Source organism: Microcebus murinus, unplaced genomic scaffold (genome assembly GCF_040939455.1).
Source record: "Microcebus murinus isolate Inina unplaced genomic scaffold, M.murinus_Inina_mat1.0 scaf083_hap2_Mmur4.0, whole genome shotgun sequence".
In the NCBI taxonomy this organism is placed as follows: Eukaryota; Metazoa; Chordata; class Mammalia; order Primates; family Cheirogaleidae; genus Microcebus; species Microcebus murinus.
In genome coordinates this window covers 1,419-22,347 of record NW_027439029.1, presented here as the reverse complement: position 1 = coordinate 22,347, position 20,929 = coordinate 1,419, and the positions used below count along the sequence as shown (strand labels likewise).

At 62.3% G+C, this 20,929-nt stretch overlaps 5 pseudogenes; all 5 read left to right on the top strand.

Moving 5' to 3' along the window:
* The first annotated feature begins 3,420 nt into the window (after positions 1-3,420).
* Positions 3,421-3,539, top strand: LOC142869527 (uncharacterized; annotated as a pseudogene).
* A 3,832-nt stretch (positions 3,540-7,371) lies between these two features.
* LOC142869526 (uncharacterized) lies at positions 7,372-7,490 on the top strand (annotated as a pseudogene).
* Positions 7,491-11,315: 3,825 nt separating this feature from the next.
* LOC142869525 (uncharacterized) lies at positions 11,316-11,434 on the top strand (annotated as a pseudogene).
* A 3,846-nt stretch (positions 11,435-15,280) lies between these two features.
* On the top strand, positions 15,281-15,399 carry LOC142869524 (uncharacterized; annotated as a pseudogene).
* A 3,842-nt stretch (positions 15,400-19,241) lies between these two features.
* LOC142869517 (uncharacterized) lies at positions 19,242-19,360 on the top strand (annotated as a pseudogene).
* The last annotated feature ends 1,569 nt before the right edge of the window (positions 19,361-20,929 follow it).

Genomic DNA, 20,929 nt, shown 5'->3' with positions numbered 1-20,929 from the left:
CCACAGGCCTCCTTTTACTTTTCTCTTCGGATTCATTTTTTTTTTTTTTTTTTTTTTGAGACAGAGTCTCGGTTTGTTGCCCAGGCTAGAGTGAGTGCCGTGGCGTCAGCCTAGCTCACAGCAACTTCAAACGCCTGGGCTCGAGTGATCCTTCTGCCTCAGCCTCCCGGGTAGCTGGGACTGCAGGCATGCGCCACCATGCCCCGCTAATTTTTTATATATATATCAGTTGGCCAATTAATTTCTTTCTATTTATAGTAGAGACGGGGTCTCGCTCTTGCTCAGGCTGGTTTTGAACTCCTGACCTTGAGCAATCCGCCCGCCTCGGCCTCCCAAGAGCTAGGATTACAGGCGTGAGCCACAGCGCCCGGCCGGATTCATTATTTTTAAAAAGTGTCTCTTATCTCTATTATTGCATTTTCTTTTCTCTCTCTTTTCAAGCAGATGATGGGAGTCCAAGTGTTAAGGTGACATGTGTTGCCCGTGCCCCCCTCCCCCCCCATGTTCTTATTCATTTACGTCTCATGTTGTTCCAGCATATTGTGGGGGCACCAATGTAAAGGTCGGGTGCGTTGCCCTCTCCCAGCCTCCCCCCTCGGGTCAGAGCTTCAAGTGCGCCCATCCCCCAGTCGGTGCGTACCCACCGCATTCCTAATGGATGTGTATGCCCATCCCCTCCCCCCACCCGCCCGACACCCACCCGAAGAAGGTGATTCCTCTGTGTCCACTTAGGTGTCCATCGGTTCGTACCCATTTGCTGGTGAGCGCGCTCACGTGGTGCTCGTGTGTCCATTCTTGGGATACCTGGCTTACTGGAACGGGTTCCAGCTCTGGCCAGGAGAACCACGAGAGGTGCCCCCTCACCGCTGCTCCTCATAGCCGAATAGCACTCCGTGGTGTCCACGGGCCACATTTTACTTACCCACTCGTGGGTCGATGGGCACTCGGGTGGCTTCCAGGTCTTTGCGATTGTGACTTGTGCCCTGACACTAACCCTAACCCTTACCCAGCCAGTCTCCTCCACGGCCCCTGCCTGACTGACTCCTTCCCGCCCGGCCTATCACCTGTCACCGTCCTCTGCCCCTGCCTGACACGCTCCTCCCCGCCCGGGCCGTCACCGTCCTCGGCCCCTGCCTGACGGGGCTCCTCCGTCGCCTGGGCCTTCCAAGGGCTTGGTGTGGACGCTGGTTCCAGGACGCCCTCCCAGGAACCCGGTAGCAGGGCGGCCGCAGCGTCTCGCGCAACCCAACCGTCCGCCGGCTGGCCGCCGTCGCTAAGTGGCCTGCGGGGGACGTGCTCCCGCTGTGCCGTGGGGGCCCAGCCTGGTGTCTTCTCTGAGGCCCCGCGGCTGCCGCTCCCCGCAAGGGGAGAGCCGGGGAGGTGGGGACCGCCTCCTCATGGGGACGTACACCCAGCTCTCCACGTCGGATTCCGGGGCTCTCTGTCCTGCCAGAAGGCCCAGCTGGCCTGCGGGTCCTTAGAGTGGCAAAAACATCCGAAAACTGAGATTGAGGGTCCGGTGGGTGTCTGCACTTTTGTGCTGGGCACCCCAGGGAGGCCCGGGGGCTGGCTGGACAACGCGGTCTGCTGGGCAGGGGGGGGGGTTTGGAGGAGCAACTGATGCCCTTTGCACTTTGGGTAGCAAGTGTCTGAGGTGTCTCTGGGCCCTGTGCCATGTGGGGGCGGGGGCGGGGGCGGGGTGGGAGGAGGAGGAGGAGGAGGAGGAGGAGGTGGGAAGGGCCGTGGCCTGCAGTCGTGTTCCCCGGGGTGGCACAGCATGTGGCTTCTTCCACAGGCTGCTTGGCCTGGGCTCCCTGCACCTGGGCCTTTGGAGGACTGGCCCTGTGCTTGCCAACACTTCCTGCAGGGACCCAGAGCTGGGAGGTTGCATCTCTCAGCCCTGGGTCGGGCAGAGCCCCAGCGGGCCATGCCCACAACCTCTCTCAGCAGGGGTCCCCCAGAAGGCTCCTTTGGGACCAGGATTCTCTTGCGGGTGACTCTTTAAGGTCTGGCCCCTGGATGGAGGGGCACCAGGAGTAGAGGAGCAGGAAGGGGAAGGGGGTGGCCATGCGAGGGGCCACTTTCAGGCCAAGTCCCAGCTTCAGTCTGATCCTCCTGGGAACGCCGGGGTGGACATCACACCTCCTGGTTGCCCCGCTCTGAGACAAGGAGCCGGGCTTCGCATTCCCACAGCAGCCAGTCGTGGGCTGAGGACACCTGGGGCGTTGGGAACTCCCTGGCTTCTCCTTGGATTAACATCTGGAGCTGCTTGTGAATTGTGCCGCCACACACACCCGAGTGCAGGTGTCTTCTGCACAGACTGCGGGCCTCGCTCTTCTGAATGCCGCTAGCTCGCGACCCACCCACGGGTGAACCTGGTCAGGGTACTTTCTCTCGGGGGCAGACTCTGATCCGGGCGGGCTACCGGTGTCTCTGTTTGCTCCTTTCTTTCTTCCACTTCGGGAAAGGCTTCCTTACTGGGTGTGGAAATCTCCTATGCCTTTCCTCGCCTATCCTGTCAGCTCTAAAATTCTCTTTCAGTTGCCACCCTCACAGATGGATTAGGAAACTCTTTGCGGTGCACTCATTAGTGAAATGACCTCAATGACGCTGGAATCCAATATCTAATCGCCGATTTTTAAGCGAGTCCACACGCCAGGGTGGTCGGGGTCCAATGCAGCCCCGGCCAGGCCCAGGCCCCTTGGACTGGGCCACAGGAGGACACAGAGGAGGGTCCCGGCCCCCACGGTAGCGGTGCGGGCAGTTCTCCAAGGGCTTGGGTGTTTTCCAGAGGGAGGAGATGGAGGGGACTGATTTCTTCAGCGCCCCACAAACCACGCCACCCCACCCCACCCATGGGACACATCCCGAGAGAGAGAGAGAGAGACGCCCCATACACTGGCTCCCCTCCCCCGTGCGCTGTGCCCCAGCCCTGGCCCGGGGGAATAGGCGGCCGCCAGGCCACAGGGTGGGGGGCGCAGCTGAAAGGGGTTGTGGGGGAGGGCCGCCCCTGGCTGGGGTCAAAGGGCGAGCGCCCCGCCCCTCCCGCCCGTGCGCAGTCAGCGGCCCCGGCGCGCTGGGGGTGGGGGGCGGGGAGGTGAAGGAGGCCAGGCGAGGAGAGGAGGGGGGCTTGAAGGTCTCCACCTTGGCGGGTCCAGCCGTGGAGGCGCATCTTGTGTGAGTGTGAGTGTGAGTGAGTGAGTGAGTGTGAGTGTGAGTGTGTGTGTATACAGAGACAGCCCCCAACCCCGGCCCGCCGCTCCCTGCCCGCCCCGCCTGTCACCCCCGTCCCTCGGAGCCCGCGGGACCCGGCCGGCGAACTCAACAGGCCCGACCCGGCGCGGGGCCTGGGGCGGGAGGAGGCCGCGGGGAAGCGCAGAGAGGCTCGGCTTCTTGAGCGGGGCAGGGGCGCCCTCCGCCGTCCACGGCCACACCACCCCGAACGCGCCCGATCCCGTCTGGTCTCGGAAGCTAAGCAGGGTCGGGCCTGGTTAGAACTTGGATGGGAGACCGCCCGGGAATACCGGGTGCCGTAGGCTTCTTCTTTTTTTTTTTTGCCTCTGGTTCTGTCGCGTTTCTGGGAGTGCGGGGGCGGCCCGGGGTGGGGGTGACCCCCACCCTCGGCGCCCGCCGCGGTGCCTGGCGCCCCAGCCCGCACCGTGGGGCCTCCTCTTGTCCCGAGCCGTGACACCGCCGCCACGCGGCAGCATGCCTGGCTTCTGGACAGTCAGGTCTCAGACCAAAGGTCTGCTCTGTGGGAGCCGACACGCTGGAGGAAACCTCGAGAGTCTGAGAGGGGAGGGAGTTCCAGAAGAAGGCCAGGATGTCATTTTGAGGGAGTATGTGACCAGAACTCCTCCCGTTGCTTTTGGGGTTCTATGGGCTACACGTAGGAATCTTTGGTGGTGGCACCTGATGTTCGGGGATCCGGAGTCACACCCAGACCTGCTCCACAGGCCTCCTTTTACTTTTCTCTTCGGATTCATTTTTTTTTTTTTTTTTTTTTTGAGACAGAGTCTCGGTTTGTTGCCCAGGCTAGAGTGAGTGCCGTGGCGTCAGCCTAGCTCACAGCAACTTCAAACGCCTGGGCTCGAGTGATCCTTCTGCCTCAGCCTCCCGGGTAGCTGGGACTGCAGGCATGCGCCACCATGCCCCGCTAATTTTTTATATATATATCAGTTGGCCAATTAATTTCTTTCTATTTATAGTAGAGACGGGGTCTCGCTCTTGCTCAGGCTGGTTTTGAACTCCTGACCTTGAGCAATCCGCCCGCCTCGGCCTCCCAAGAGCTAGGATTACAGGCGTGAGCCACAGCGCCCGGCCGGATTCATTATTTTTAAAAAGTGTCTCTTATCTCTATTATTGCATTTTCTTTTCTCTCTCTTTTCAAGCAGATGATGGGAGTCCAAGTGTTAAGGTGACATGTGTTGCCCGTGCCCCCCTCCCCCCCCATGTTCTTATTCATTTACGTCTCATGTTGTTCCAGCATATTGTGGGGGCACCAATGTAAAGGTCGGGTGCGTTGCCCTCTCCCAGCCTCCCCCCTCGGGTCAGAGCTTCAAGTGCGCCCATCCCCCAGTCGGTGCGTACCCACCGCATTCCTAATGGATGTGTATGCCCATCCCCTCCCCCCACCCGCCCGACACCCACCCGAAGAAGGTGATTCCTCTGTGTCCACTTAGGTGTCCATCGGTTCGTACCCATTTGCTGGTGAGCGCGCTCACGTGGTGCTCGTGTGTCCATTCTTGGGATACCTGGCTTACTGGAACGGGTTCCAGCTCTGGCCAGGAGAACCACGAGAGGTGCCCCCTCACCGCTGCTCCTCATAGCCGAATAGCACTCCGTGGTGTCCACGGGCCACATTTTACTTACCCACTCGTGGGTCGATGGGCACTCGGGTGGCTTCCAGGTCTTTGCGATTGTGACTTGTGCCCTGACACTAACCCTAACCCTTACCCAGCCAGTCTCCTCCACGGCCCCTGCCTGACTGACTCCTTCCCGCCCGGCCTATCACCTGTCACCGTCCTCTGCCCCTGCCTGACACGCTCCTCCCCGCCCGGGCCGTCACCGTCCTCGGCCCCTGCCTGACGGGGCTCCTCCGTCGCCTGGGCCTTCCAAGGGCTTGGTGTGGACGCTGGTTCCAGGACGCCCTCCCAGGAACCCGGTAGCAGGGCGGCCGCAGCGTCTCGCGCAACCCAACCGTCCGCCGGCTGGCCGCCGTCGCTAAGTGGCCTGCGGGGGACGTGCTCCCGCTGTGCCGTGGGGGCCCAGCCTGGTGTCTTCTCTGAGGCCCCGCGGCTGCCGCTCCCCGCAAGGGGAGAGCCGGGGAGGTGGGGACCGCCTCCTCATGGGGACGTACACCCAGCTCTCCACGTCGGATTCCGGGGCTCTCTGTCCTGCCAGAAGGCCCAGCTGGCCTGCGGGTCCTTAGAGTGGCAAAAACATCCGAAAACTGAGATTGAGGGTCCGGTGGGTGTCTGCACTTTTGTGCTGGGCACCCCAGGGAGGCCCGGGGGCTGGCTGGACAACGCGGTCTGCTGGGCAGGGGGGGGGGTTTGGAGGAGCAACTGATGCCCTTTGCACTTTGGGTAGCAAGTGTCTGAGGTGTCTCTGGGCCCTGTGCCATGTGGGGGCGGGGGCGGGGGCGGGGTGGGAGGAGGAGGAGGAGGAGGAGGAGGAGGAGGTGGGAAGGGCCGTGGCCTGCAGTCGTGTTCCCCGGGGTGGCACAGCATGTGGCTTCTTCCACAGGCTGCTTGGCCTGGGCTCCCTGCACCTGGGCCTTTGGAGGACTGGCCCTGTGCTTGCCAACACTTCCTGCAGGGACCCAGAGCTGGGAGGTTGCATCTCTCAGCCCTGGGTCGGGCAGAGCCCCAGCGGGCCATGCCCACAACCTCTCTCAGCAGGGGTCCCCCAGAAGGCTCCTTTGGGACCAGGATTCTCTTGCGGGTGACTCTTTAAGGTCTGGCCCCTGGATGGAGGGGCACCAGGAGTAGAGGAGCAGGAAGGGGAAGGGGGTGGCCATGCGAGGGGACACTTTCAGGCCAAGTCCCAGCTTCAGTCTGATCCTCCTGGGAATGCCGGGGTGGACATCACACCTCCTGGTTGCCCCGCTCTGAGACAAGGAGCCGGGCTTCGCATTCCCACAGCAGCCAGTCGTGGGCTGAGGACACCTGGGGCGTTGGGAACTCCCTGGCTTCTCCTTGGATTAACATCTGGAGCTGCTTGTGAATTGTGCCGCCACACACACCCGAGTGCAGGTGTCTTCTGCACAGACTGCGGGCCTCGCTCTTCTGAACGCCGCTAGCTCGCGACCCACCCACGGGTGAACCTGGTCAGGGTACTTTCTCTCGGGGGCAGACTCTGATCCGGGCGGGCTACCGGTGTCTCTGTTTGCTCCTTTCTTTCTTCCACTTCGGGAAAGGCTTCCTTACTGGGTGTGGAAATCTCCTATGCCTTTCCTCGCCTATCCTGTCAGCTCTAAAATTCTCTTTCAGTTGCCACCCTCACAGATGGATTAGGAAACTCTTTGCGGTGCACTCATTAGTGAAATGACCTCAATGACGCTGGAATCCAATATCTAATCGCCGATTTTTAAGCGAGTCCACACGCCAGGGTGGTCGGGGTCCAATGCAGCCCCGGCCAGGCCCAGGCCCCTTGGACTGGGCCACAGGAGGACACAGAGGAGGGTCCCGGCCCCCACGGTAGCGGTGCGGGCAGTTCTCCAAGGGCTTGGGTGTTTTCCAGAGGGAGGAGATGGAGGGGACTGATTTCTTCAGCGCCCCACAAACCACGCCACCCCACCCCACCCATGGGACACATCCCGAGAGAGAGAGAGAGACGCCCCATACACTGGCTCCCCTCCCCCGTGCGCTGTGCCCCAGCCCTGGCCCGGGGGAATAGGCGGCCGCCAGGCCACAGGGTGGGGGGCGCAGCTGAAAGGGGTTGTGGGGGAGGGCCGCCCCTGGCTGGGGTCAAAGGGCGAGCGCCCCGCCCCTCCCGCCCGTGCGCAGTCAGCGGCCCCTGCGCGCTGGGGGTGGGGGGCGGGGAGGTGAAGGAGGCCAGGCGAGGAGAGGAGGGGGGCTTGAAGGTCTCCACCTTGGCGGGTCCAGCCGTGGAGGCGCATCTTGTGTGAGTGTGAGTGTGAGTGAGTGAGTGAGTGTGAGTGTGAGTGTGTGTGTATACAGAGACAGCCCCCAACCCCGGCCCGCCGCTCCCTGCCCGCCCCGCCTGTCACCCCCGTCCCTCGGAGCCCGCGGGACCCGGCCGGCGAACTCAACAGGCCCGACCCGGCGCGGGGCCTGGGGCGGGAGGAGGCGGCGGGGAAGCGCAGAGAGGCTCGGCTTCTTGAGCGGGGCAGGGGCGCCCTCCGCCGTCCACGGCCACACCACCCCGAACGCGCCCGATCCCGTCTGGTCTCGGAAGCTAAGCAGGGTCGGGCCTGGTTAGAACTTGGATGGGAGACCGCCCGGGAATACCGGGTGCCGTAGGCTTCTTCTTTTTTTTTTTTGCCTCTGGTTCTGTCGCGTTTCTGGGAGTGCGGGGGCGGCCCGGGGTGGGGGTGACCCCCACCCTCGGCGCCCGCCGCGGTGCCTGGCGCCCCAGCCCGCACCGTGGGGCCTCCTCTTGTCCCGAGCCGTGACACCGCCGCCACGCGGCAGCATGCCTGGCTTCTGGACAGTCAGGTCTCAGACCAAAGGTCTGCTCTGTGGGAGCCGACACGCTGGAGGAAACCTCGAGAGTCTGAGAGGGGAGGGAGTTCCAGAAGAAGGCCAGGATGTCATTTTGAGGGAGTATGTGACCAGAACTCCTCCCGTTGCTTTTGGGGTTCTATGGGCTACACGTAGGAATCTTTGGTGGTGGCACCTGATGTTCGGGGATCCGGAGTCACACCCAGACCTGCTCCACAGGCCTCCTTTTACTTTTCTCTTCGGATTCATTTTTTTTTTTTTTTTTTTTTGAGACAGAGTCTCGGTTTGTTGCCCAGGCTAGAGTGAGTGCCGTGGCGTCAGCCTAGCTCACAGCAACTTCAAACGCCTGGGCTCGAGTGATCCTTCTGCCTCAGCCTCCCGGGTAGCTGGGACTGCAGGCATGCGCCACCATGCCCCGCTAATTTTTTATATATATATCAGTTGGCCAATTAATTTCTTTCTATTTATAGTAGAGACGGGGTCTCGCTCTTGCTCAGGCTGGTTTTGAACTCCTGACCTTGAGCAATCCGCCCGCCTCGGCCTCCCAAGAGCTAGGATTACAGGCGTGAGCCACAGCGCCCGGCCGGATTCATTATTTTTAAAAAGTGTCTCTTATCTCTATTATTGCATTTTCTTTTCTCTCTCTTTTCAAGCAGATGATGGGAGTCCAAGTGTTAAGGTGACATGTGTTGCCCGTGCCCCCCTCCCCCCCCATGTTCTTATTCATTTACGTCTCATGTTGTTCCAGCATATTGTGGGGGCACCAATGTAAAGGTCGGGTGCGTTGCCCTCTCCCAGCCTCCCCCCTCGGGTCAGAGCTTCAAGTGCGCCCATCCCCCAGTCGGTGCGTACCCACCGCATTCCTAATGGATGTGTATGCCCATCCCCTCCCCCCACCCGCCCGACACCCACCCGAAGAAGGTGATTCCTCTGTGTCCACTTAGGTGTCCATCGGTTCGTACCCATTTGCTGGTGAGCGCGCTCACGTGGTGCTCGTGTGTCCATTCTTGGGATACCTGGCTTACTGGAACGGGTTCCAGCTCTGGCCAGGAGAACCACGAGAGGTGCCCCCTCACCGCTGCTCCTCATAGCCGAATAGCACTCCGTGGTGTCCACGGGCCACATTTTACTTACCCACTCGTGGGTCGATGGGCACTCGGGTGGCTTCCAGGTCTTTGCGATTGTGACTTGTGCCCTGACACTAACCCTAACCCTTACCCAGCCAGTCTCCTCCACGGCCCCTGCCTGACTGACTCCTTCCCGCCCGGCCTATCACCTGTCACCGTCCTCTGCCCCTGCCTGACACGCTCCTCCCCGCCCGGGCCGTCACCGTCCTCGGCCCCTGCCTGACGGGGCTCCTCCGTCGCCTGGGCCTTCCAAGGGCTTGGTGTGGACGCTGGTTCCAGGACGCCCTCCCAGGAACCCGGTAGCAGGGCGGCCGCAGCGTCTCGCGCAACCCAACCGTCCGCCGGCTGGCCGCCGTCGCTAAGTGGCCTGCGGGGGACGTGCTCCCGCTGTGCCGTGGGGGCCCAGCCTGGTGTCTTCTCTGAGGCCCCGCGGCTGCCGCTCCCCGCAAGGGGAGAGCCGGGGAGGTGGGGACCGCCTCCTCATGGGGACGTACACCCAGCTCTCCACGTCGGATTCCGGGGCTCTCTGTCCTGCCAGAAGGCCCAGCTGGCCTGCGGGTCCTTAGAGTGGCAAAAACATCCGAAAACTGAGATTGAGGGTCCGGTGGGTGTCTGCACTTTTGTGCTGGGCACCCCAGGGAGGCCCGGGGGCTGGCTGGACAACGCGGTCTGCTGGGCAGGGGGGGGGGTTTGGAGGAGCAACTGATGCCCTTTGCACTTTGGGTAGCAAGTGTCTGAGGTGTCTCTGGGCCCTGTGCCATGTGGGGGCGGGGGCGGGGGCGGGGTGGGAGGAGGAGGAGGAGGAGGAGGAGGAGGTGGGAAGGGCCGTGGCCTGCAGTCGTGTTCCCCGGGGTGGCACAGCATGTGGCTTCTTCCACAGGCTGCTTGGCCTGGGCTCCCTGCACCTGGGCCTTTGGAGGACTGGCCCTGTGCTTGCCAACACTTCCTGCAGGGACCCAGAGCTGGGAGGTTGCATCTCTCAGCCCTGGGTCGGGCAGAGCCCCAGCGGGCCATGCCCACAACCTCTCTCAGCAGGGGTCCCCCAGAAGGCTCCTTTGGGACCAGGATTCTCTTGCGGGTGACTCTTTAAGGTCTGGCCCCTGGATGGAGGGGCACCAGGAGTAGAGGAGCAGGAAGGGGAAGGGGGTGGCCATGCGAGGGGCCACTTTCAGGCCAAGTCCCAGCTTCAGTCTGATCCTCCTGGGAACGCCGGGGTGGACATCACACCTCCTGGTTGCCCCGCTCTGAGACAAGGAGCCGGGCTTCGCATTCCCACAGCAGCCAGTCGTGGGCTGAGGACACCTGGGGCGTTGGGAACTCCCTGGCTTCTCCTTGGATTAACATCTGGAGCTGCTTGTGAATTGTGCCGCCACACACACCCGAGTGCAGGTGTCTTCTGCACAGACTGCGGGCCTCGCTCTTCTGAATGCCGCTAGCTCGCGACCCACCCACGGGTGAACCTGGTCAGGGTACTTTCTCTCGGGGGCAGACTCTGATCCGGGCGGGCTACCGGTGTCTCTGTTTGCTCCTTTCTTTCTTCCACTTCGGGAAAGGCTTCCTTACTGGGTGTGGAAATCTCCTATGCCTTTCCTCGCCTATCCTGTCAGCTCTAAAATTCTCTTTCAGTTGCCACCCTCACAGATGGATTAGGAAACTCTTTGCGGTGCACTCATTAGTGAAATGACCTCAATGACGCTGGAATCCAATATCTAATCGCCGATTTTTAAGCGAGTCCACACGCCAGGGTGGTCGGGGTCCAATGCAGCCCCGGCCAGGCCCAGGCCCCTTGGACTGGGCCACAGGAGGACACAGAGGAGGGTCCCGGCCCCCACGGTAGCGGTGCGGGCAGTTCTCCAAGGGCTTGGGTGTTTTCCAGAGGGAGGAGATGGAGGGGACTGATTTCTTCAGCGCCCCACAAACCACGCCACCCCACCCCACCCATGGGACACATCCCGAGAGAGAGAGAGAGAGACGCCCCATACACTGGCTCCCCTCCCCCGTGCGCTGTGCCCCAGCCCTGGCCCGGGGAATAGGCGGCCGCCAGGCCACAGGGTGGGGGGCGCAGCTGAAAGGGGTTGTGGGGGAGGGCCGCCCCTGGCTGGGGTCAAAGGGCGAGCGCCCCGCCCCTCCCGCCCGTGCGCAGTCAGCGGCCCCGGCGCGCTGGGGGTGGGGGGCGGGGAGGTGAAGGAGGCCAGGCGAGGAGAGGAGGGGGGCTTGAAGGTCTCCACCTTGGCGGGTCCAGCCGTGGAGGCGCATCTTGTGTGAGTGTGAGTGTGAGTGAGTGAGTGTGAGGTGTGAGTGTGTGTGTATACAGAGACAGCCCCCAACCCCGGCCCGCCGCTCCCTGCCCGCCCCGCCTGTCACCCCCGTCCCTCGGAGCCCGCGGGACCCGGCCGGCGAACTCAACAGGCCCGACCCGGCGCGGGGCCTGGGGCGGGGGAGGCGGCGGGGAAGCGCAGAGAGGCTCGGCTTCTTGAGCGGGGCAGGGGCGCCCTCCGCCGTCCACGGCCACACCACCCCGAACGCGCCCGATCCCGTCTGGTCTCGGAAGCTAAGCAGGGTCGGGCCTGGTTAGAACTTGGATGGGAGACCGCCCGGGAATACCGGGTGCCGTAGGCTTCTTCTTTTTTTTTTTTGCCTCTGGTTCTGTCGCGTTTCTGGGAGTGCGGGGGCGGCCCGGGGTGGGGGTGACCCCCACCCTCGGCGCCCGCCGCGGTGCCTGGCGCCCCAGCCCGCACCGTGGGGCCTCCTCTTGTCCCGAGCCGTGACACCGCCGCCACGCGGCAGCATGCCTGGCTTCTGGACAGTCAGGTCTCAGACCAAAGGTCTGCTCTGTGGGAGCCGACACGCTGGAGGAAACCTCGAGAGTCTGAGAGGGGAGGGAGTTCCAGAAGAAGGCCAGGATGTCATTTTGAGGGAGTATGTGACCAGAACTCCTCCCGTTGCTTTTGGGGTTCTATGGGCTACACGTAGGAATCTTTGGTGGTGGCACCTGATGTTCGGGGATCCGGAGTCACACCCAGACCTGCTCCACAGGCCTCCTTTTACTTTTCTCTTCGGATTCATTTTTTTTTTTTTTTTTTTTTTTGAGGACAGAGTCTCGGTTTGTTGCCCAGGCTAGAGTGAGTGCCGTGGCGTCAGCCTAGCTCACAGCAACTTCAAACGCCTGGGCTCGAGTGATCCTTCTGCCTCAGCCTCCCGGGTAGCTGGGACTGCAGGCATGCGCCACCATGCCCCGCTATATTTTTATATATATATCAGTTGGCCAATTAATTTCTTTCTATTTATAGTAGAGACGGGGTCTCGCTCTTGCTCAGGCTGGTTTTGGAACTCCTGACCTTGAGCAATCCGCCCGCCTCGGCCTCCCAAGAGCTAGGATTACAGGCGTGAGCCACAGCGCCCGGCCGGATTCATTATTTTTTAAAAAGTGTCTCTTATCTCTATTTATTGCATTTTCTTTTCTCTCTCTTTTCAAGCAGATGATGGGAGTCCAAGTGTTAAGGTGACATGTGTTGCCCGTGCCCCCCTCCCCCCCCATGTTCTTATTCATTTACGTCTCATGTTGTTCCAGCATATTGTGGGGGCACCAATGTAAAGGTCGGGTGCGTTGCCCTCTCCCAGCCTCCCCCCTCGGGTCAGAGCTTCAAGTGCGCCCATCCCCCAGTCGGTGCGTACCCACCGCATTCCTAATGGATGTGTATGCCCATCCCCTCCCCCCACCCGCCCGACACCCACCCGAAGAAGGTGATTCCTCTGTGTCCACTTAGGTGTCCATCGGTTCGTACCCATTTGCTGGTGAGCGCGCTCACGTGGTGCTCGTGTGTCCATTCTTGGGATACCTGGCTTACTGGAACGGGTTCCAGCTCTGGCCAGGAGAACCACGAGAGGTGCCCCCTCACCGCTGCTCCTCATAGCCGAATAGCACTCCGTGGTGTCCACGGGCCACATTTTACTTACCCACTCGTGGGTCGATGGGCACTCGGGTGGCTTCCAGGTCTTTGCGATTGTGACTTGTGCCCTGACACTAACCCTAACCCTTACCCAGCCAGTCTCCTCCACGGCCCCTGCCTGACTGACTCCTTCCCGCCCGGCCTATCACCTGTCACCGTCCTCTGCCCCTGCCTGACACGCTCCTCCCCGCCCGGGCCGTCACCGTCCTCGGCCCCTGCCTGACGGGGCTCCTCCGTCGCCTGGGCCTTCCAAGGGCTTGGTGTGGACGCTGGTTCCAGGACGCCCTCCCAGGAACCCGGTAGCAGGGCGGCCGCAGCGTCTCGCGCAACCCAACCGTCCGCCGGCTGGCCGCCGTCGCTAAGTGGCCTGCGGGGGACGTGCTCCCGCTGTGCCGTGGGGGCCCAGCCTGGTGTCTTCTCTGAGGCCCCGCGGCTGCCGCTCCCCGCAAGGGGAGAGCCGGGGAGGTGGGGACCGCCTCCTCATGGGGACGTACACCCAGCTCTCCACGTCGGATTCCGGGGCTCTCTGTCCTGCCAGAAGGCCCAGCTGGCCTGCGGGTCCTTAGAGTGGCAAAAACATCCGAAAACTGAGATTGAGGGTCCGGTGGGTGTCTGCACTTTTGTGCTGGGCACCCCAGGGAGGCCCGGGGGCTGGCTGGACAACGCGGTCTGCTGGGCAGGGGGGGGGGTTTGGAGGAGCAACTGATGCCCTTTGCACTTTGGGTAGCAAGTGTCTGAGGTGTCTCTGGGCCCTGTGCCATGTGGGGGCGGGGGCGGGGGCGGGGTGGGAGGAGGACAGGAGGAGGAGGAGGAGGAGGAGGAGGTGGGAAGGGCCGTGGCCTGCAGTCGTGTTCCCCGGGGTGGCACAGCATGTGGCTTCTTCCACAGGCTGCTTGGCCTGGGCTCCCTGCACCTGGGCCTTTGGAGGACTGGCCCTGTGCTTGCCAACACTTCCTGCAGGGACCCAGAGCTGGGAGGTTGCATCTCTCAGCCCTGGGTCGGGCAGAGCCCCAGCGGGCCATGCCCACAACCTCTCTCAGCAGGGGTCCCCCAGAAGGCTCCTTTGGGACCAGGATTCTCTTGCGGGTGACTCTTTAAGGTCTGGCCCCTGGATGGAGGGGCACCAGGAGTAGAGGAGCAGGAAGGGGAAGGGGGTGGCCATGCGAGGGGACACTTTCAGGCCAAGTCCCAGCTTCAGTCTGATCCTCCTGGGAACGCCGGGGTGGACATCACACCTCCTGGTTGCCCCGCTCTGAGACAAGGAGCCGGGCTTCGCATTCCCACAGCAGCCAGTCGTGGGCTGAGGACACCTGGGGCGTTGGGAACTCCCTGGCTTCTCCTTGGATTAACATCTGGAGCTGCTTGTGAATTGTGCCGCCACACACACCCGAGTGCAGGTGTCTTCTGCACAGACTGCGGGCCTCGCTCTTCTGAACGCCGCTAGCTCGCGACCCACCCACGGGTGAACCTGGTCAGGGTACTTTCTCTCGGGGGCAGACTCTGATCCGGGCGGGCTACCGGTGTCTCTGTTTGCTCCTTTCTTTCTTCCACTTCGGGAAAGGCTTCCTTACTGGGTGTGGAAATCTCCTATGCCTTTCCTCGCCTATCCTGTCAGCTCTAAAATTCTCTTTCAGTTGCCACCCTCACAGATGGATTAGGAAACTCTTTGCGGTGCACTCATTAGTGAAATGACCTCAATGACGCTGGAATCCAATATCTAATCGCCGATTTTTAAGCGAGTCCACACGCCAGGGTGGTCGGGGTCCAATGCAGCCCCGGCCAGGCCCAGGCCCCTTGGACTGGGCCACAGGAGGACACAGAGGAGGGTCCCGGCCCCCACGGTAGCGGTGCGGGCAGTTCTCCAAGGGCTTGGGTGTTTTCCAGAGGGAGGAGATGGAGGGGACTGATTTCTTCAGCGCCCCACAAACCACGCCACCCCACCCCACCCATGGGACACATCCCGAGAGAGAGAGAGAGAGAGACGCCCCATACACTGGCTCCCCTCCCCCGTGCGCTGTGCCCCAGCCCTGGCCCGGGGGAATAGGCGGCCGCCAGGCCACAGGGTGGGGGGCGCAGCTGAAAGGGGTTGTGGGGGAGGGCCGCCCCTGGCTGGGGTCAAAGGGCGAGCGCCCCGCCCCTCCCGCCCGTGCGCAGTCAGCGGCCCCGGCGCGCTGGGGGTGGGGGGCGGGGAGGTGAAGGAGGCCAGGCGAGGAGAGGAGGGGGGCTTGAAGGTCTCCACCTTGGCGGGTCCAGCCGTGGAGGCGCATCTTGTGTGAGTGTGAGTGTGAGTGAGTGAGTGAGTGTGAGTGTGAGTGTGTGTGTATACAGAGACAGCCCCCAACCCCGGCCCGCCGCTCCCTGCCCGCCCCGCCTGTCACCCCCGTCCCTCGGAGCCCGCGGGACCCGGCCGGCGAACTCAACAGGCCCGACCCGGCGCGGGGCCTGGGGCGGGAGGAGGCGGCGGGGAAGCGCAGAGAGGCTCGGCTTCTTGAGCGGGGCAGGGGCGCCCTCCGCCGTCCACGGCCACACCACCCCGAACGCGCCCGATCCCGTCTGGTCTCGGAAGCTAAGCAGGGTCGGGCCTGGTTAGAACTTGGATGGGAGACCGCCCGGGAATACCGGGTGCCGTAGGCTTCTTCTTTTTTTTTTTTGCCTCTGGTTCTGTCGCGTTTCTGGGAGTGCGGGGGCGGCCCGGGGTGGGGGTGACCCCCACCCTCGGCGCCCGCCGCGGTGCCTGGCGCCCCAGCCCGCACCGTGGGGCCTCCTCTTGTCCCGAGCCGTGACACCGCCGCCACGCGGCAGCATGCCTGGCTTCTGGACAGTCAGGTCTCAGACCAAAGGTCTGCTCTGTGGGAGCCGACACGCTGGAGGAAACATCGAGAGTCTGAGAGGGGAGGGAGTTCCAGAAGAAGGCCAGGATGTCATTTTGAGGGAGTATGTGACCAGAACTCCTCCCGTTGCTTTTGGGGTTCTATGGGCTACACGTAGGAATCTTTGGTGGTGGCACCTGATGTTCGGGGATCCGGAGTCACACCCAGACCTGCTCCACAGGCCTCCTTTTACTTTTCTCTTCGGATTCATTTTTTTTTTTTTTTTTTTTTGAGACAGAGTCTCGGTTTGTTGCCCAGGCTAGAGTGAGTGCCGTGGCGTCAGCCTAGCTCACAGCAACTTCAAACGCCTGGGCTCGAGTGATCCTTCTGCCTCAGCCTCCCGGGTAGCTGGGACTGCAGGCATGCGCCACCATGCCCCGCTAATTTTTTATATATATATCAGTTGGCCAATTAATTTCTTTCTATTTATAGTAGAGACGGGGTCTCGCTCTTGCTCAGGCTGGTTTTGAACTCCTGACCTTGAGCAATCCGCCCGCCTCGGCCTCCCAAGAGCTAGGATTACAGGCGTGAGCCACAGCGCCCGGCCGGATTCATTATTTTTAAAAAGTGTCTCTTATCTCTATTATTGCATTTTCTTTTCTCTCTCTTTTCAAGCAGATGATGGGAGTCCAAGTGTTAAGGTGACATGTGTTGCCCGTGCCCCCCTCCCCCCCCATGTTCTTATTCATTTACGTCTCATGTTGTTCCAGCATATTGTGGGGGCACCAATGTAAAGGTCGGGTGCGTTGCCCTCTCCCAGCCTCCCCCCTCGGGTCAGAGCTTCAAGTGCGCCCATCCCCCAGTCGGTGCGTACCCACCGCATTCCTAATGGATGTGTATGCCCATCCCCTCCCCCCACCCGCCCGACACCCACCCGAAGAAGGTGATTCCTCTGTGTCCACTTAGGTGTCCATCGGTTCGTACCCATTTGCTGGTGAGCGCGCTCACGTGGTGCTCGTGTGTCCATTCTTGGGATACCTGGCTTACTGGAACGGGTTCCAGCTCTGGCCAGGAGAACCACGAGAGGTGCCCCCTCACCGCTGCTCCTCATAGCCGAATAGCACTCCGTGGTGTCCACGGGCCACATTTTACTTACCCACTCGTGGGTCGATGGGCACTCGGGTGGCTTCCAGGTCTTTGCGATTGTGACTTGTGCCCTGACACTAACCCTAACCCTTACCCAGCCAGTCTCCTCCACGGCCCCTGCCTGACTGACTCCTTCCCGCCCGGCCTATCACCTGTCACCGTCCTCTGCCCCTGCCTGACACGCTCCTCCCCGCCCGGGCCGTCACCGTCCTCGGCCCCTGCCTGACGGGGCTCCTCCGTCGCCTGGGCCTTCCAAGGGCTTGGTGTGGACGCTGGTTCCAGGACGCCCTCCCAGGAACCCGGTAGCAGGGCGGCCGCAGCGTCTCGCGCAACCCAACCGTCCGCCGGCTGGCCGCCGTCGCTAAGTGGCCTGCGGGGGACGTGCTCCCGCTGTGCCGTGGGGGCCCAGCCTGGTGTCTTCTCTGAGGCCCCGCGGCTGCCGCTCCCCGCAAGGGGAGAGCCGGGGAGGTGGGGACCGCCTCCTCATGGGGACGTACACCCAGCTCTCCACGTCGGATTCCGGGGCTCTCTGTCCTGCCAGAAGGCCCAGCTGGCCTGCGGGTCCTTAGAGTGGCAAAAACATCCGAAAACTGAGATTGAGGGTCCGGTGGGTGTCTGCACTTTTGTGCTGGGCACCCCAGGGAGGCCCGGGGGCTGGCTGGACAACGCGGTCTGCTGGGCAGGGGGGGGGGTTGGAGGAGCAACTGATGCCCTTTGCACTTTGGGTAGCAAGTGTCTGAGGTGTCTCTGGGCCCTGTGCCATGTGGGGGCGGGGGCGGGGGCGGGGTGGGAGGAGGAGGAGGAGGAGGAGGAGGAGGAGGAGGAGGTGGGAAGGGCCTTGGCCTGCAGTCGTGTTCCCCGGGGTGGCACAGCATGTGGCTTCTTCCACAGGCTGCTTGGCCTGGGCTCCCTGCACCTGGGCCTTTGGAGGACTGGCCCTGTGCTTGCCAACACTTCCTGCAGGGACCCAGAGCTGGGAGGTTGCATCTCTCAGCCCTGGGTCGGGCAGAGCCCCAGCGGGCCATGCCCACAACCTCTCTCAGCAGGGGTCCCCCAGAAGGCTCCTTTGGGACCAGGATTCTCTTGCGGGTGACTCTTTAAGGTCTGGCCCCTGGATGGAGGGGCACCAGGAGTAGAGGAGCAGGAAGGGGAAGGGGGTGGCCATGCGAGGGGACACTTTCAGGCCAAGTCCCAGCTTCAGTCTGATCCTCCTGGGAACGCCGGGGTGGACATCACACCTCCTGGTTGCCCCGCTCTGAGACAAGGAGCCGGGCTTCGCATTCCCACAGCAGCCAGTCGTGGGCTGAGGACACCTGGGGCGTTGGGAACTCCCTGGCTTCTCCTTGGATTAACATCTGGAGCTGCTTGTGAATTGTGCCGCCACACACACCCGAGTGCAGGTGTCTTCTGCACAGACTGCGGGCCTCGCTCTTCTGAACGCCGCTAGCTCGCGACCCACCCACGGGTGAACCTGGTCAGGGTACTTTCTCTCGGGGGCAGACTCTGATCCGGGCGGGCTACCGGTGTCTCTGTTTGCTCCTTTCTTTCTTCCACTTCGGGAAAGGCTTCCTTACTGGGTGTGGAAATCTCCTATGCCTTTCCTCGCCTATCCTGTCAGCTCTAAAATTCTCTTTCAGTTGCCACCCTCACAGATGGATTAGGAAACTCTTTGCGGTGCACTCATTAGTGAAATGACCTCAATGACGCTGGAATCCAATATCTAATCGCCGATTTTTAAGCGAGTCCACACGCCAGGGTGGTCGGGGTCCAATGCAGCCCCGGCCAGGCCCAGGCCCCTTGGACTGGGCCACAGGAGGACACAGAGGAGGGTCCCGGCCCCCACGGTAGCGGTGCGGGCAGTTCTCCAAGGGCTTGGGTGTTTTCCAGAGGGAGGAGATGGAGGGGACTGATTTCTTCAGCGCCCCACAAACCACGCCACCCCACCCCACCCATGGGACACATCCCGAGAGAGAGAGAGAGAGAGAGACGCCCCATACACTGGCTCCCCTCCCCCGTGCGCTGTGCCCCAGCCCTGGCCCGGGGGAATAGGCGGCCGCCAGGCCACAGGGTGGGGGGCGCAGCTGAAAGGGGTTGTGGGGGAGGGCCGCCCCTGGCTGGGGTCAAAGGGCGAGCGCCCCGCCCCTCCCGCCCGTGCGCAGTCAGCGGCCCCGGCGCGCTGGGGGTGGGGGGCGGGGAGGTGAAGGAGGCCAGGCGAGGAGAGGAGGGGGGCTTGAAGGTCTCCACCTTGGCGGGTCCAGCCGTGGAGGCGCATCTTGTGTGAGTGTGAGTGTGAGTGAGTGAGTGAGTGTGAGTGTGAGTGTGTGTGTATACAGAGACAGCCCCCAACCCCGGCCCGCCGCTCCCTGCCCGCCCCGCCTGTCACCCCCGTCCCTCGGAGCCCGCGGGACCCGGCCGGCGAACTCAACAGGCCCGACCCGGCGCGGGGCCTGGGGCGGGAGGAGGCGGCGGGGAAGCGCAGAGAGGCTCGGCTTCTTGAGCGGGGCAGGGGCGCCCTCCGCCGTCCACGGCCACACCACCCCGAACGCGCCCGATCCCGTCTGGTCTCGGAAGCTAAGCAGGGTCGGGCCTGGTTAGAACTTGGATGGGAGACCGCCCGGGAATACCGGGTGCCGTAGGCTTCTTCTTTTTTTTTTTTGCCTCTGGTTCTGTCGCGTTTCTGGGAGTGCGGGGGCGGCCCGGGGTGGGGGTGACCCCCACCCTCGGCGCCCGCCGCGGTGCCTGGCGCCCCAGCCCGCACCGTGGGGCCTCCTCTTGTCCCGAGCCGTGACACCGCCGCCACGCGGCAGCATGCCTGGCTTCTGGACAGTCAGGTCTCAGACCAAAGGTCTGCTCTGTGGGAGCCGACACGCTGGAGGAAACCTCGAGAGTCTGAGAGGGGAGGGAGTTCCAGAAGAAGGCCAGGATGTCATTTTGAGGGAGTATGTGACCAGAACTCCTCCCGTTGCTTTTGGGGTTCTATGGGCTACACGTAGGAATCTTTGGTGGTGGCACCTGATGTTCGGGGATCCGGAGTCACACCCAGACCTGCTCCACAGGCCTCCTTTTACTTTTCTCTTCGGATTCATTTTTTTTTTTTTTTTTTTTTTGAGACAGAGTCTCGGTTTGTTGCCCAGGCTAGAGTGAGTGCCGTGGCGTCAGCCTAGCTCACAGCAACTTCAAACGCCTGGGCTCGAGTGATCCTTCTGCCTCAGCCTCCCGGGTAGCTGGGACTGCAGGCATGCGCCACCATGCCCCGCTAATTTTTTATATATATATCAGTTGGCCAATTAATTTCTTTCTATTTATAGTAGAGACGGGGTCTCGCTCTTGCTCAGGCTGGTTTTGAACTCCTGACCTTGAGCAATCCGCCCGCCTCGGCCTCCCAAGAGCTAGGATTACAGGCGTGAGCCACAGCGCCCGGCCGGATTCATTATTTTTAAAAAGTGTCTCTTATCTCTATTATTGCATTTTCTTTTCTCTCTCTTTTCAAGCAGATGATGGGAGTCCAAGTGTTAAGGTGACATGTGTTGCCCGTGCCCCCCTCCCCCCCCATGTTCTTATTCATTTACGTCTCATGTTGTTCCAGCATATTGTGGGGGCACCAATGTAAAGGTCGGGTGCGTTGCCCTCTCCCAGCCTCCCCCCTCGGGTCAGAGCTTCAAGTGCGCCCATCCCCCAGTCGGTGCGTACCCACCGCATTCCTAATGGATGTGTATGCCCATCCCCTCCCCCCACCCGCCCGACACCCACCCGAAGAAGGTGATTCCTCTGTGTCCACTTAGGTGTCCATCGGTTCGTACCCATTTGCTGGTGAGCGCGCTCACGTGGTGCTCGTGTGTCCATTCTTGGGATACCTGGCTTACTGGAACGGGTTCCAGCTCTGGCCAGGAGAACCACGAGAGGTGCCCCCTCACCGCTGCTCCTCATAGCCGAATAGCACTCCGTGGTGTCCACGGGCCACATTTTACTTACCCACTCGTGGGTCGATGGGCACTCGGGTGGCTTCCAGGTCTTTGCGATTGTGACTTGTGCCCTGACACTAACCCTAACCCTTACCCAGCCAGTCTCCTCCACGGCCCCTGCCTGACTGACTCCTTCCCGCCCGGCCTATCACCTGTCACCGTCCTCTGCCCCTGCCTGACACGCTCCTCCCCGCCCGGGCCGTCACCGTCCTCGGCCCCTGCCTGACGGGGCTCCTCCGTCGCCTG